This window comes from Myxocyprinus asiaticus, chromosome 9 (assembly GCF_019703515.2).
Source record: "Myxocyprinus asiaticus isolate MX2 ecotype Aquarium Trade chromosome 9, UBuf_Myxa_2, whole genome shotgun sequence".
Taxonomy (NCBI): Eukaryota; Metazoa; Chordata; class Actinopteri; order Cypriniformes; family Catostomidae; genus Myxocyprinus; species Myxocyprinus asiaticus.
This window is the reverse complement of record NC_059352.1, coordinates 28,485,127-28,501,796: the sequence shown is the minus strand read 5'-3', so window position 1 is coordinate 28,501,796 and position 16,670 is coordinate 28,485,127. Positions and strand designations below refer to the sequence as shown.

Sequence of the window (16,670 nt, the reverse complement as noted above, 5' to 3'; positions counted from 1 at the left end):
ACATTTGTTGACACTAATGTTGCAGGAATTACACACTTTAGCTTTAAAGAAACAAGCATTTAAGGATGTTTAATAATTACCTAAAACAACCCATTTTCTTTGTATTCCTCACTCTCTCACCATCTCTTGCTCTCTCTCTTGTTTGTTCTCTTTAATTCTATTCTCAGGGCTGAGAGAGAGTCTCTAGAGTCAGGCCTGTTGGACAGGCAAAAACTGGTCTCATCGCTGGAGGCCGATCTGTCTAGGCTAGAGGAAGAGAAAGCTAGTCTACAGCAGGCTAACAAGGCTTTGACTTGTGAGTGTCTCCTCAACCCCTTTCTCACTGACTTGGCTGAGTCTACTGGCCATTGGGCCCCAGAAATAACCCACAAGGGGCCCATATTTCAGCCCAGAACTAGGGAACAGCTGAGGGGTGAGCTTAACAAAGTTCCCTCACAGATAGCATCCACATTGTACTATTTATGTGTAGGTGCTGTCACTATATATTGTGCAGTAATGATACCAATGAGCATATAATTTCATATGTTTCCAGCATGTTGGAACTCAGTATACCCTAATGTATATTTTCATTAAAAAGCATGTTTCTCCTCTGTGTATATTCTTGTCCTTCCCTTTGCACAGGTGAGCTGTCTAGCGTTCAGAGTGAAGTCGAGCAACAAATGTCCTGGGCTTTGCAGGAGAAACAGGCTTTAGAGTTAAAGCTTGCTCAGCCTGAGAATAACTTACAACAAACCCTCATTACCACACAGCAAAGCTATCAGGAACAACTACATACTGAGCGAAAGAACAAGGTATCCATGAGCTTTTGATATATAAAGTGAACCCAGCAGGCAATACAACTTAGCAGACAACTTAATTCTAAACAATGGGATAAACTGAGCATTTTTCTCCTGAACGAATTAAAGCCCCCTTGTTGAACGAAGCCTGCATTTATACTAGGAGATGTGTCCTTTTAAATTTAGCTTGTTGAGGATCATGAAAGTTGTCTCGGGTGGACAAAACATCAGTAGGAAGTAATGCCAATAATGCAGGTTGTTTTTTCTCCAGGGATCGTTGCTTTTAGTGCTGTATAATTGAACTTGTGAGAGACAAAGTAATCTATTTTGATGTTAAGATAGTGTCCTCAGCTGGCTAGCGCAAATGTAAATGAAGAGCGACACATCCAAACCACACCCATGTTAAGTTTTAACAAATCATCAATGCTCTTCAACTAGCCGAGGACTCCTAGGTCAAGAATTTCAGCGGTGTGCATGAATAGGAGAAATATCACCAAACAAATATGTCAGTGCATTTCATCATAATTTTTAGGTTAACTAAAAGAAGACTGCTCACTCAGTAAGTATAAATTAGACTTTAGACTCTAGTATGCACAGTGTGTTTGTTTTAGACATGTAAAGTTAGAACTGCTATAGATTTGGGCCTTGACTTTCAGTCTGTGAGAGGACGTTGGCAGAGTGATTCTGAATTGATATGCAACAACCCTAAACTGTATAACACTCCTGTGGATCAAGAGAGTATTCATTCCAAAGAATTTCCAAAATACTCTCTGGATCAGCCTCTGGATGCTGAAATTCTAACACATGCACCTGTCCTGTGTGTCTCAGGAACGCATGCGTGCAGTGTTGTGTGCACAGAGCGAGCAGGCAGAGGAGCAGCTGCTAGCGGAGTGCACAGAGCTGCGCATGCAGAGTCGCAGAGAGCTGCAGCAGCTGCAGGAAGAACTGGCCAAACTGAAGCAGCACTGCACAGACAGCCTGCTTCAGGCCGAGAGCCACAAACAGCAGGTGTGTGTGTTTATCTGTCTTTCAGAGGAATAGATTAAAGATATTGTCACAGCTTCATTTCAGTCTGGTCAAAGGGTGTGTCTGTAGCCCCATATAGCCTTAAGGGTCAACAAAGTGACCTGAAGTCATTTATTTTCAATGAAAATTTGCGATTTCCAGCAATAATTCTTAATAAAGCCTTAACGCAACTCGGGGAGTCAAAACAGTGTAGCTTACACAAACTTCTATTCAGTACAGTAAACAAGTGTAGTTACTGAGAGCAATTTCACTGTTCTGTATAATTTGTCTCTGCCCACATCGTTCTTCATGCTCATGATGTGATGTATTTTGCACTGCTGCGATTTACATACAAACACTTTCCCCTGCAAAATGTTCATTTTTAGCAGCAAGAAAACTGATTCCTTGTCAAAATAGAATAAAATATAAATTTTACTGGCAATACATCTAATTTGTGATGAGATTTTCAAAAGCTATGTCCTGGTTGTGAAGCTCACCAATTAAGTTAAGGCATCAAGCAGCAGGAATACCTAATAGATCTAACAACCTGCAACAATATAACCACAGTGTGAACAGGGCATTTTACAGATCTGAGGTAAAAACATGGGGCTTCCATTGTTTCAGTACATTAATCTTGAGTTGACTGTGCAAATGGGGTTTTTGATTGGCAGGTCCTTTCTCAAAAGGAGGCAGAGAAGGCAACTCTTACTGAGCACATAATCACCCTGGCGCGTGACATTGAGACAGCTACCCTGTGAAAGGATTGTATGCACCGAGACTTCCTGAGCAACCGGGAGCAAGACAACGTGAAATAAATCCCAACAAATCCCAATCCATGTATCATGTTCAGGGCTGGAAGGGTTACTTTTAAAATGTAATCACTTACAAATACTGATTACTTAGTAAAAATGTAATCAGTAATTTAATCCAGTTACCCGAGTAAGAAAATAATGTAATCAGATTACTTTTAGATTGCCTCAAGATCGCATATGTGAATAAAGTCAAGAGAAAAGCAATATGTTCTTGAAGACTTTTAATCATGCCTTCTGAATGCAAACAAACCATGTTTGAGTAATGTAGCTATTATTATATATAAGAAAAAAACATGAAAAACAGGGACAGTGCCTCCTTATTAGGAAACTAATAAGTTGTTCTTAGCTTTTGTAACCAAATCAGGTGAGTCCTCTATCTGTTACAGAAAAAAGTTTATTTTCTCATTAAGCAAATACAGTTAGAATAGATGCACTGAATTATGTCTTGGTTAACATAAAACAAAATCTGGCAGGATATACCTCAGATTCAAAAACACTACAAAGTTAAATTCTGCCATGTATTGCAGTAGGCATGTAGACTAATTGGCACTGACCATTCATTAACTTCTGACTGCAATATGTAGATCACAGGCTATCTTCATCATTATCATTATTATTATTATTATTCTTGCAGTGCCTCCGGTGTCTGTCCTCTGCTTGCTCACGATCCACGGTCATACATCACCAGCTAACGTTTATGGGCGATTCTATGATAATAAAGTGTATCTTGTTTTAAAGAATAGATCGAAATAGATTTAAACCTTTTTAGTGTCTTGGTTTACTTATTCCTACTTTCTATGAGTTTTAAAATGTTACATTTGCCAGTATTTCTCCCTCACCCATACATTTGAACTGTTCTTAACAATACATTTATAATAAGTATCAAAATCAGATAAATTATCCATTGCACTTTTCCCTTAAGAACTTAATATTTTCAGTTCATTTGGTATTCATATGTACAATCAGGATTTTTTTTAACAAAGGAAAAAAAAAAGAAATGCTGTCCCAATACTGTTGTCATTACAACATGAACACATTTCAGAGAACAATTTTAGAGTTTCAACTGATGTTAAGATGGAAATGAGAAGTCACAAAGTTTAGACAGCAGGCATCCCGTGTACCAGAATACTGGCTGTTCACCGGGGGGAGTGGTCATTTCTCCACTTCTATTCCTGCTCCCGCGAAAACGATCAACAGACGGTCGGACGGCGAAATTAGGGAAAACTTATGACTAATTTTAGCTATTCTAGCTAACGTGATTTTCGTGTGGGTTTTACCTTTAAATGCTTCTTTAAATTATATGTCGAGTCCTTGGAAAATCAGTGCATCTTCACAACCGGAAGGTAAATTGCACTGAACTGTAATGTTGTTTCACTTTTCTCCATTGAAGAGACAAGAATGTTGGAATTTCCACAAAAATAATCATATTTCTCCATTGGCAATTGCGATTAAACAGTCCTTAATGGTTTGACCTTGTTTGCCTCGAGAGCACAGTGTTGATGTGTGACAGATGTTATTTGTGTATGCGACAGTAAGTGGCACCAGATTCACGTGATTCACGAGAGAGAACCAGAGGAGATCTCGAGCATGTATTTGATCATATCTGTATTCTGTACTAAAGCAAGCAGCGGTCTTTATCATTTTATGTCAGGAGGATCTTTTGTTTTTTGTTTTTGTTTTTTGTTATAAATTTAAAATTTTAATCCTGCTAGTAATCCCAATTTTTACCAAATGTAACTGTAATCTGAATACATTGGCTTTTTATGTAACTGTAACGGATTTTTTGTATCCTGATTGTGTAACGCCGTTACATGTATTCCTTTACTCCCCAACCCTGATCATGTTTTGTACTATTTAGCCATTTAAGAAATTCGGAATAACTCGATTTGTTTGGGGCCTGTCACATTCACCGATTAAGATCTAAATGGCTGCCTTAGACTTTTCTCAGTGCTTCACTATCACACCTCATTTTCAAATCAAACAACAGAGAGCAAGAGCACCGCACAAACATAAACAATAACCATGAACAACAATCAGTGCTTCACGGCAGCTTTTGCAATTTGTGTCTTAATATTTGCGGTTGCACATGAAAAGAAGCAGAATAAGCACCGAAAGGTTTGGACGAGATGACATTCGCATGGTCTCCAGCAGGAATTTGAGATAAGAAAGTGCTCATAACAGTTTCTTATTACACGTGTGAAAGGTTATAAATCGATATTAATAGACGGTTAAGTAAGGCCTAATATACAGTCACCTTGGACAGGTTTATTTTGGAATAATTTGGAAAAAATATGGAATATGGAATAAACGAAAACTTATTACAGAACTGCGTATGAAATATGTAGATATTAAATATTTTTATATATATATTACAGATAAACAATTTTATAATAATAATACGTTTTATTTATATAGTGCCTTTCCAAAAGCTCAAGGTCACTTTACAATCAAGATACATTTTAACAGAAGTCACAATCACAGTTAGAAAAAAAAAAAAATCAGCAATGGATAGATAGTACTCTGAGAAAAGATGAGTTTCAAGCTGAGACTTGAAGATGGAAATGGAGGAGATGTTGCAGAGGGTCTGAGGCAGTGAGTTATATAGTTTAGGTGCAATTACACTGAAGGATCTCCCACCAAAAGTGGGCAGATGAAATCTGGGGATAGACAGCAGTTTGGAATCAGAAGAACTAAGAGAACGTGCAGGTGTGTATGGATTAAGCAGATCACATAAATAATGAGGAGCCAGATCATGGAGAACTTTGTAGGTTAAGAGAAGAATTTTCAACTTAATATGGCAAGAGACAGGCAACCAGTGAAGACTAAACAAGGTAGGAGTAATGTGTGCAGACCCCTTAGTGTTTGTGAGAACTCTAGCTGCAGAGTTTTTGATATATTGTAATCGGGCAATGGTTTTAAGGGGTAGGCCAATGAAGAGGCAGTTACAGTAATCAAGACTTGATGTTATGAAAGCATGATTCATGCAATGTGACATAGATGGAAGAATGTAATTTTAGTGATGGTTCTGATATGGGCTTCAAAAGTGAGAGATGGAACAAAAGTGATGCCCAGATTCTTAATGATTTTGGAGGGTTTGGTCAGAATTCCATCAATATTGATACAAATGTCAATATTTCTTGTAAGTGTTTGTGGGCCAAAAATCATAATCTCTGTTTTGTCGGCATTGAATTTGAGGAAATTGCTTTTTAGCCAGATTTTTGCATCATTGATACAGGCTGTTAATGAGCTAATTGCATGAATTTAATAAAAACGGGCGGATGTATAAATCTGTGTTGTCAGTGTAGCAGAGATAACTGAGACCATGACGACGGATGATTTGATTTGAAAGTGGGAGAACATAAATTATGAAAAATAGAGGACCCAGAATGGAACCTTGAGGGATACACTGAGTGAGAGGAGCAGTAGCGGATTTGTGTTTATTAATTATAAAATATTGTCTGTTAGTAAGTTAGGAAGAAAACCAGGGAAGAGCAGTGCCAGTAATACCAATATCTGAGAGTCGGGAAAGGAGTGTGTTGTGGTATACAGTTTCAAAAGCAGAGCTCATATCAAGCAGGATCAGAATACTGAGGGACCCAGAGTCAGCAGAGAGGAGAAGATCATTAACAACCCTCAAGAGTGCAGTTTCAGTACTGTGGAATAGATGAAAACCAGACTGAAAAGGGTCATAGAGATTATTGGCTGCTAGATGTGATTGTAACTGTGAAGCTACAACTTTTTCCATGAGTTTAGATATAAAAAATACAGTTAAAGTCAGAAGTTTACATACACATTAGCCAAATACATTTAAACTCAGTTTTTCACAGTTCCTGACATTTAATCGTAGAAAACATTCCCTGTTTTAGGTCAGTTAGGATCACTACTTTATTGTAGTTAAGAATGTGAAATGTTGGGGCCTGGGTAGCTCAACGAGTGTTGACGCTGACTACCACCCCTGGAGTTGTGAGTTCAAATCCAGGGTGTGCTGAGTGACTCCAGTCAGGTCTGCTAAGCAACCAAATTGGCCCAGTTGCTAGGGAGGGTAGTCACATGGGGTAACCTCCTCGTGGTCGCGATTAGTGTTTCTCTCAGTGGGTGCATGGTAAGTTGTGCGTGGACCGCGGAGAATAGCATGAGCCTCCACATGCTGTGAGTCTCCGCGGTGTCATGCACAGCGAGCCACGTGATAAGATGTGTGGATTGACAGTCTCAGAAGCGGAGGCAACTGAGACTTGTCCTCCGCCACCCGGATTGAGGTGAGTAACCGTGCCGCCACGAGGACCTAGTAAGTAGTGGGAATTGGGCATGCCAAATTGGGGAGAAAAGGGGATAAAAAAAAGAAATTAAAAAAAAAATCAATGTGAAATGTCAGAATAATAGTAGAGAGAATGATTTATTTCAGCTTTTATTTCTTTCATCACATTCCCAGTGGTTCACAAGTTTACACACAATTTGTTAGTATTTGGTAGCATTGCCTTTAAATTGTTTAACTTGGGTCAAACGTTTTGGGTAGCCTTCCACAAGCTTCTCACAATAAGTTGCTGGAATTTTGGCCCATTCCTCCAGACAGACCTGGTGTAACTGAGTCAGGTTTGTAGGCCTCCTTGCTCGCACATGCTTTTTCAGTTCTGCCCACACATTTTATATCAGATTGAGGTCAGGGCTTTGTGATGGCCACACCAATACCTTGACTTTGTTGTCCTTCAGCCATTTTGCCACAAATTTGGAGGTATGCTTGGGGTCATTGTCCATTTGGAAGACCCATTTGCGTCCGAGCTTTAACTTCATGGCTGATGTCTTGAGATGTTGCTTCAATATATCCTCATAATGTTCCTTCCTCATGATGCCATTTATTTTATAAAGTGCACTAGTCCCTCCTGCAGCAAAGCACCCCCACAACATGATGCTGCCACCCCCATGCTTCACGATTGGGATGGTGTTCTTCGGCTTGCAAGCCTCACCCTTTTTCCTCCAAACATAACGATGGTCATTATGGCCAAAAAGTAACATTTTTGTTTCATCAGACCAGAGAAAATTTCTCCAAAAAAGTAAGATCTTTGTCCAGTGAGCAAACTGTAGTCTGCCTTTTTATGGCGGTTTTGGAGCAGTGGCTTCTTCCTTGCTGAGAAACCTTTCAGGTTATGTCGATATAGGACTCGTTTTCGTTTCCTCCAGCATCTTCACAAGGTCCTTTGCTGTTGTTCTGGGATTGATTTGCACTTTTCGCACCAAACTATGTTCATCTCTAGGAGACAGAATGCGTTTCCTTCCTGAGCGGTATGATGGCTGCATGGTCCCATGGTGTTTATACTTGCATACTATTGTTTGTACAGATGAACATGGTACTTTAAGGCATTTGGAAATTGCTCCCAAGGATGAACCAGACTTGTGGAGGTCCCCCAATTTATTTATTTATTTTTTTCTGAGGTATTGGCTGATTTCTTTTGATTTTCCCATGATGTCATGCAAAGAGGCACTGAGTTTGAAGGTAGACCTTAAAATACATCCACAGGTACACCTCCAATTGACTTCAATTAGCCTATCAGAAGCTAATTGCTTAAAGGCTTGATGTCATTTTCTGGAATTTTCCAAGCTGCTTAAAGGCAGAGTTAACTTGAATGTAATGAATGTAATGTAAACTTCTGAACCACTGGAATTGTGATATAGTCAATTAAATGAGAAACAATCTAAACAACTTGCCAAAACTATAGTTTGCAAATATGAAATCTGTGGAGTGGTTAAAAAATGAGTTTTAATGACTTCGACCTGAGTGTATGTAAACTTCTGACTTCAACTGTATACACTTCTGTACATTTATAAAAAAAAAAGTACAATGCCATGATTGACCAATCACAATCAATTATCATTTTTAAATATATAATAAGTACTATTATTATTAAGTACATTCTCAGAAATACTACAGTATATCTATAATATAAATAATATATAAATATATAATTATAATATAATTTGTCATACAAACAGGCATGTTAGCTCTAAAGAGCAATGATCCTCTTCTCCATATGCACTGTCCACAAGTGCTTTCCATTGGACACCATTCTTTTTTTGCAGAAAAATATTTTGCTTCCATCCTCTGAAAAACTTCTGGAAAACACCCATATCTATGAACTGGACTTCGGCATGAAGCTCATTGGTCACTGCCTTTGTCACGTATACTCATCCCACCAACTGCTAGCGATCATTTCAAACAAGCCGGATGTTGTTTAGGAGTATGTGAAGTGATTATCTCAGCAGAGAGTCCTGACGGTCAAGGAATTAAGGACCTACCGCTGGCAGACATTAATGTTTACTCCCTCTCCCTCCACCTGGCCGATGATTATGTACACACCTGAAAAATCAACAGAAAACTCTAGTATGGCACCAGCTTTACTCATAACATAAAAGATGCTCATTTGTTGCCACCTACTGGTGTAAGATGTTATCTGCCGAAATGGTCACTGAACGAATCAGTGAATGAATATAAACAAACCTTTTTGGTAAACAGATTTAAAAGACTCAACTCCCAGGAATCAAAATGGGAATCAAGAACCCAGCACTTTTGTAAAGCAATGATCACAGACAAGGAGAGCTATAAAAATAATGAAGCATCCTAGTGCTGTTATAGGAATATTAGCACTCTTGGAACACCCTTTGGCAAATAAAATTCGAGGACTGGAACTATCTGTTGTATAAATTTCATTATCATGCTCATTTTCTCTCTCTGTAGGACACAGTTTTAGGGTTGCAAGATGAGCTGAAAGACCTGCGCTCTTGTTTTGAGGAGTCTCTGAGTTTCCCGTGAAGTTTCGGAGCACCATCTGAATGACAAGATCAGAGAGCTGTTTATGCAGAGGCAGAAGGCTCAGCAAGAGGTACAACAACCTAAGACTTTACACTCACATTCCAATAGATTAGTCATAGAAACAAATTTATCATCCAGAACATGAGAAACCTATAGCCCAGGAGAGCAGAAAAATAATGTCTGTGCCAGAGCCAAATAACCAACGTCATGTAAGTGAGGAGGTGAGCTAGTTTATGTTGGGCCATAAGGCAACATAAAGCCTGTTGGAGTCCAGTATGTACCTACCAGAGGCAGTCCTGGGGAGAGTCATTTAGCACAGACTCCTGTTGAACTTGGCATTGCCACCAGTTTGATTGGTCAGCACACAGGAAGTTAGTTACATGATTGCATGTCTGTGCTTGTATCCGTGTATGTACACCTCCACCTTTAACGGCATAGTTCACCCAGAAAATAAAATTGTGTCATAATTTACTCACCCTCATGTTGTTCCAAACCCATATGACTTTCTTATGGCGCCAATATACATCAAGCAAATGAAGAAAGAATGGGTGTGACATAATTCTGAACAAAATCTGGCCAAAAAGAAGGTTTTTTAAGTTATTTGCAGTGGTTTGAAACAGCTTGCCAGCACGAACTTTAATGAAAAATCTGTACCGGCTTTTAAAAACCTTCATACTGCCATTGGTCCATGTAATCGGTGGGTGTACTTATTACATAAATGCAATTTATTAATATTTAACATACTTATGTAGTTTCATTTCATGTTAACATTGTATATACAGGTTATTTTTGCATCTGGAACCTTTTGAATTCCATTTTTTTGTAACTTTAAGCAAGGTGCTGTGGGGAATCAAACTTGATTTTATTAATACTTCTATAGGACTAGTTATTGTGATTGTACCCATGATTAAGCCACTTTACGGAGTTGGGATCAGTAAATACGCTTCTCATCTAAAACACGCATATGCTTGGCACGATTAAAGCCTGGTTTCACATGAGAAATTCGCGCAAGCCATCACAGAACTATTCCCTCAAGTGATCCGCTCTGAACTACCCTTTCTCGGGAGCTCGCATACCAGGGGAAGCCTGGTTGATGCGCGTTCCTGTTTGCTCCACAGATTGGATAGCGCAGAGTGTATGCGATGGCTCCTGGACATTCATGTGAAACTAAGCTACGATCCCCCGGTGCAGATGTGCGTTTAATAGGAGAAGCATATTTACTGCTTTTTGCGCACTGGACGTGAGCTGAATATAATTAAATGTGCTTTGGTTGCCCGAGATTTCGCTTGGCTGGCTGCCAAAAAAATTCTGATGTAGGAAAAACTCTTTTTCAGTGTTGATTTGATACTGGATGTATCATTTCATCTTTAAAAACAATTCCACAGTTCCTCTCTTAGACAATTTTGTATTTTACAGGATGGGTGGCAACCCTAATTATGACCATGTGTAGTGTGTTAGCACATAGCGCCGTGAAAACTAAATGTAAATATTACAAATTACACATTATCTACTGCATATACATTACTTTAAATCATCATCAAATGGTTAAAACGGTTTCTTTTACTGATCTCATATGGATTATACTCATAGAATGAGGCCTGTAGTCATTGATAACATACACTGTACTGATTGTGCTCTTATGGAAAGAAATTGGTACTTTTATTCACCAAAGTGGCATTCAACTGATCACAATGTATAGTCAGGACATTAATAATGTGAACAATTACTATTACAATTTGAAAAAAAATGTTCAAATCTTCTTAAATTACTTCAGAGTGTTCTCATCAAAAAATCCTCCACGTGCAGCAATGACAGCTTTGCAGATCCTTGACATTCTAGCTGTCAGTTTGTCCAGATACTCAGGTGATATTTCACCCCATGCTTCCTGTAGCAATTGCCATAGATGTGGCTGTGTTGTCGGGCACTTCTCACGCACCTTACAGTCTAGCTGATCCCACAAAAGCTCAATGGGGTTAAGATCCATAACACTCTTTTCCAATTATCTGTTGTCCAATGTCTGTGTTTCTTTGCCCACTCTAACCTTTTCTTTTTGTTTTTCTGTTTCAAAAGTGGCTTTTTCTTTGCAATTCTTCCCATAAGGCCTGCACCTCTGAGTCTTCTCTTTACTCTTGTACATGAAACTGGTGTTGAGCGGGTAGAATTCGATGAAGCTGTCAGCTGAGGACATGTGAGGCATCTATTTCTCAAACTAGAGACTCTGATGTACTTATCTTATTGTTTAGTTGTATATCTGGCCTTTCACATCTCTTTCTGTCCTTGTTAGAGCCAGTTGTCCTTTGTCTTTGAAGACGGTAGTGTACACCTTTGTATGAAATCTTCAGTTGTTTGGCAATTTCAAGCATTGTATAACCTTCATTCCTCAAAACAATGATTGACTGACGACTTTCTAGAGAAAGCTTCCTTTTTTGCCATTTTTGACCTAATATTGACCTTAAGACATGCCAGTCTATTGCATATTGTGGCAACTCAAAAACAAACACAAAGACAATGTTAAGCTTCATTTAATAAACAAAATAGCTTTCAACTGTGTTTCGATATAATGACAAGTGATTTTCTAGTACCAAATTAGCAATTTAGCATGATTACTGAAGGATGAGGTGTTGGAGTGATGGCTGCTGGAAATGGAGCCTGTCTAGATTTTATCAAAAAAGTACTTAGTGATGGTGCTGTTTTTTTTTTTCATCAGTAATGTCCTGACTATACTTTGTGATCAGTTGAATGCCACTTTGGTAAATTAAAGTACCAATTTCCTTCCGAAATAGCAAAATCTGTACATTATTCCAAACTTTTGGCTGCCAGTGTATTTTAATGTCATATTGGGTTTACATGTAGTTTGTTCTCTGGACAGCATGCATCTCACATCTAAATGCTGGCCCCAGTTGTGTGGGTGGTGTTCAAATGTTTCCAAACAGTATACCGTTGCTCAAATGTTTTGACCTTCTTTCTAGCTCTGAGCCAAGAATGAAGAAGAACTTCGCTATAAGTCTACCAGAGCCACACTTTATTGTTAACTTTCATAACCTATCATTAACATGTTTAGTCAGAAAAAAAATGAAATTGAAGTAATTTTTTTCAGTGAAAATCTTGACGTTCGTTGCGTGTTCATTAGCGCTATGAGAGAAGCTTGTTCACAGTGGCTTGCGTTCATGCGTTGTTTATCACTCAAAATGACGCAAGTTCTCACGTGAACACATACCACTGTGAAAGAGCTTTTCTCATGAACAAGCAACTGATCAATTTTTAAGCATTAAAGTGAGGTACTATCCACAGCCAATGAATTAAAAAACACAGACAATGATATTAATTAAAACCTTCTGTTTTCTGCATAATAAAGAAAGTCATACAGGTTTGGAACGACACGAGGATGAGTAAATTCTAAAAGAATTTTCATTTTTGTGTGAGCTATTCCTTTAAGGCTCAAGGTCACTATTGGGAATGACCTCTGAACAAACATTTATTTAATTCTACCACAGCCTCAGGCCACAAATTTGGATGGTCAAACAGTTTTTCCCCAAGCATCTAGGGTGAGTGGAGTGACTTAATGGATGTGGTGAAAACTCTGTCTCTGTGTGCGGCTGTATGCACACAAAGATGGATTCTCTACTTCTGTCTGATTATTTCCACTAATCCTCCTCTGATTTGCCCTGGTCAGACAATGACAAACCACCAGTAGTGGGGGGCTGTGTGAAGGGAACAATAAAAGGCAGATAAAAGAGGCTTTCTCTATGATAAAAAAAAAATTAAAAATGTTGTAATTAGGGTTTTTCCACAAATAAGCAGGTGCTCAGGAGTTTTATTTATTTATTTTTTTTTCTTATACTGTAGTGAATGTTTTCCCCATGGAAACATCCCCACAACTCTAAAACAGGGGTCATTTCTAACCCCTTTTACTGTCATTCACTGTCCTGCTAACCCAACCCCCCATCAATGAATTAAACCAATGTGGGCTTGGCACAGGCTTATTTCTCTTACATCAAGATTTATGAGAAGAAAACATCTTGTGTGGCCCAGTAAACTTACACACACACACACACACACTTCTCTTTCACACACCAGCATCTACACACACTTGTGCACGCTGCTGATGTTTCTCATCATCGCTGCTGTGTGTGGCAGTCTTTGGAGCCTGTCCTGTCTTTTTCTGTATTTTTCTTCTCTCTCTCTCTCTTCAATCTGGCTGCATTGTGAGTAAAAAAATAAACAAAAAATACACCGTAAAACGATTATCTGTAGCCAAGAAATTACCAGAATGTGGGTCATATTTCTGTGTTTACATGGGCCAGGAATTTCACCCTTAGCACATTTGATGAAAGTGTTCGAAAAAATTGTACCAGCCCAACTAATCACTGAAAAGAAGGCAGAACTCCTTGGATGAGTCTGATGCTCACATGCTTTGAGAAGCTGAATGGAACAAGGCAGTGGAATATTACTAATAGGCTGTGTTTCCATTTCATTCATCTCATGGAAAATGAAATTGAATTGTCTTCAGCAAAACAGTGCCACGTATGGAATATGACCATTAGAAGTCTTCCCCTCTCCGTCGTGTCACCTCACCATACTCGAGTCATTTAAATGGCTCAATGACGCTTTATTTTAGATCATTTAGATTTTAAAGTTAGACCATTTTACTCAGACATTCTGATCATCACAAGGGTTGGGGAGTAACGGAATACAAGTAACGGGAATATGTATTTAAAATACAAAATATAAGTAACTGTATTCCACTACAGTTACAAATTAAATAATTCGTATTTAGAATACAGTTACATTCAAAAAGTATTTTGATTACTGAAGAGATTACTTTGCATTTTATTCATTTAATATTTAGTCCTTTCAGATGAAAAACAGTTATACATATAAATGATGTGATCCAAAGTGCATTCGATCAGTGGTGAAACACTTTCTTATGATGTGTTACATTCATACGAGCAGACAAGAGAAGTATGTTTGAAGTAAGTTTGGAGCACAAGAAATAGAAATATACCTTGTGTAAATTGTCAGCTTTACGCTAAGCTAAAATGCTATTTCTAACCATTTTACATGCATGTGTTACCAGGCACGATCATATTTTTTATCAAGAAAATTCACGTTGGATCATAATTTCTTTTTGCAAGTAAGACCTTTGATATTAGGGCAAAAATCATATTCCTGATAATAATTTTTGTATTGTTTTCCTGTAAAAATATCTAAAAATCCTTAAAACAAGATCAATTTGATTTATCTTCTTTTAGAAACAACACTGCATAAGATATTTAGGTTTTTCAGAGAATGTATTTTTAACGTGTATTTTGTCTTACTGAGTTTTTATAGTCAAAACAAGTGAAAAAATCTACCAGTGCTGAAGAAGTAATCCAAAGTATTTAGAATACGTTACTGACCTTGAGTAATCTAACAAAATACATTACAAATTACATTTTACAGCATGTATTCTGTAATCTGTAGTGGAATACATTTCAAAAGTAACCCTCCCAACCCTGATCATCACACATCACTCTTTCTATATTTACAATATAATTTTGTTTCATTTCATCTTTCGTTCTCTTCTTTTGTCTATCTCCCTTTTCTTCATCCCTCTCTAAATCAGGTGGAGCAGTTGAGAAGGGAGCTGAGTGAGGTGGAGGAGAGCAGGGACTCTGGCCATAAGGAGCTGATCGAGGCTCATGGAGAGCTGAGGGAGTATATGCAGGACAGGGACGCTCAGCGGCATGAAAGCTTGGAACTAAAAAGAGCTTTAGGGAATGCTGTGAGAGAGAAGGAGGCCATCCAGACTTCCAACCATGAACTCCGAACAGCTGTAAAGAGGGCAGAGTCTGAAAATAAAAGGTCTAGCATACTTGGTTTACTTTATTGGGCTTGACAGCCCAGAGTGACAATCCACTTTCATTATATGTGAAGATAAAAAAAATAAAATAAAAAAAAATCCTTTTGTTTTCCACAAAATAAAAATAAAAGTTGTCAGAATTCTCATTTTGAGTGAACTATTCCTTCAACCTGGCTAATGTACTATATGTAACTTTAGATCATAATTTGAGATGTGATTATAAATGAACAACAAATGTCAAGTGATTTGTTCAAGAATATTCATTTTGCAATAGATTACTCTGTTCTCTGGACAAATTGTATGTAGGATAGCCTAAATATCAGTAAAGGAGTAGAAATATTTTGTAACAGATGGCATATTAAATATTCCCTGTAAGTGCCATTCTCAAAGGTGAGGTAGCAATTAATCTTTTGTGTCTTTCTCTTTTTCTCAGTTTAAAGCGAGCAGGAGAGAAGGAACAAAGACTGACAGTGCTAGAGGAGTATAAATCCTCCCTCCAGCAGGAGGTGCTGAAGCTGAGAACCAACTTGCGTGAGCTGGAGAAATCTCGCCTGCAGGCACGCAGAGAACTACAGGAACTGCACAGAAAGGTGAGGGCCATATACTGTAAATCAGAACGTTTTCCCTGGTAATCAGTGCCTTAACATCAACTCTTAGTATCAACACAGCCTGATCCAGGTCACTTTTTTGCTAAATAATGGCACAAAAAACATTTGTATGTGAACAGGTGAAGACACTGGAGGGTCAGTGCACTAAGCAAGGGCAGGAGCTGAGTGAGATGCAGGCCAGACTGACTCAGGAAGAGCAAAGAGAAGAGGAAATGAGGAGGGAGACCTTTACTCTAAGACAAAGAGTATTGGAGAGTGATGCTGGCAGAGAGGCAGCCCTAAAGGAGGTACAATACACAAAGAGACTGGTGTACAGTATGCACAGACTGCACAGTAAGGGGCAGTTCACACAGGAAGTATGTTTGCGTCAGCCATATTGGAATGGTCAGGAGTCTTTTGTTAACACATGAAAGCATACGGTCTGCAACAGCCAACTTTCACATTAATCAGATTTTCCATAAATATTGGGCAACATTTTAAATGTTATAAAATTCCAAAATTAAACTGAATATTGGTAAAACGCTTTTATAAATAATGTTGAAAATCAGAGCACTGTCTGATGCTGGAAGCATCAAGTAAGTGGTGGTATAAGTTATCATAATCACAATGGGATAGATGGGTCATAAGATGGGATAGATAGGTTATATATTAAAAATAATATGTTTGTTTATTCAAATCATAAATTAGTTTTTTAATCTAAAATACAAAATATAATATAACATCAATAGTAAGGTCATATTACTACACATAGTAAGTTGTATTTATATAACTTTTCAGACTTTTATGATAGTAAGTTGCTGTAAAATAAATCTTACCTGATGCAAT

The 16,670-nt window shown here is 38.1% G+C and overlaps 1 pseudogene; it reads left to right on the top strand.

The window, feature by feature from the left end:
* The window catches only part of LOC127446495 (rootletin-like), a 93,530-nt pseudogene that overhangs the window by 62,357 nt on the left and 14,503 nt on the right, over positions 1-16,670 (top strand).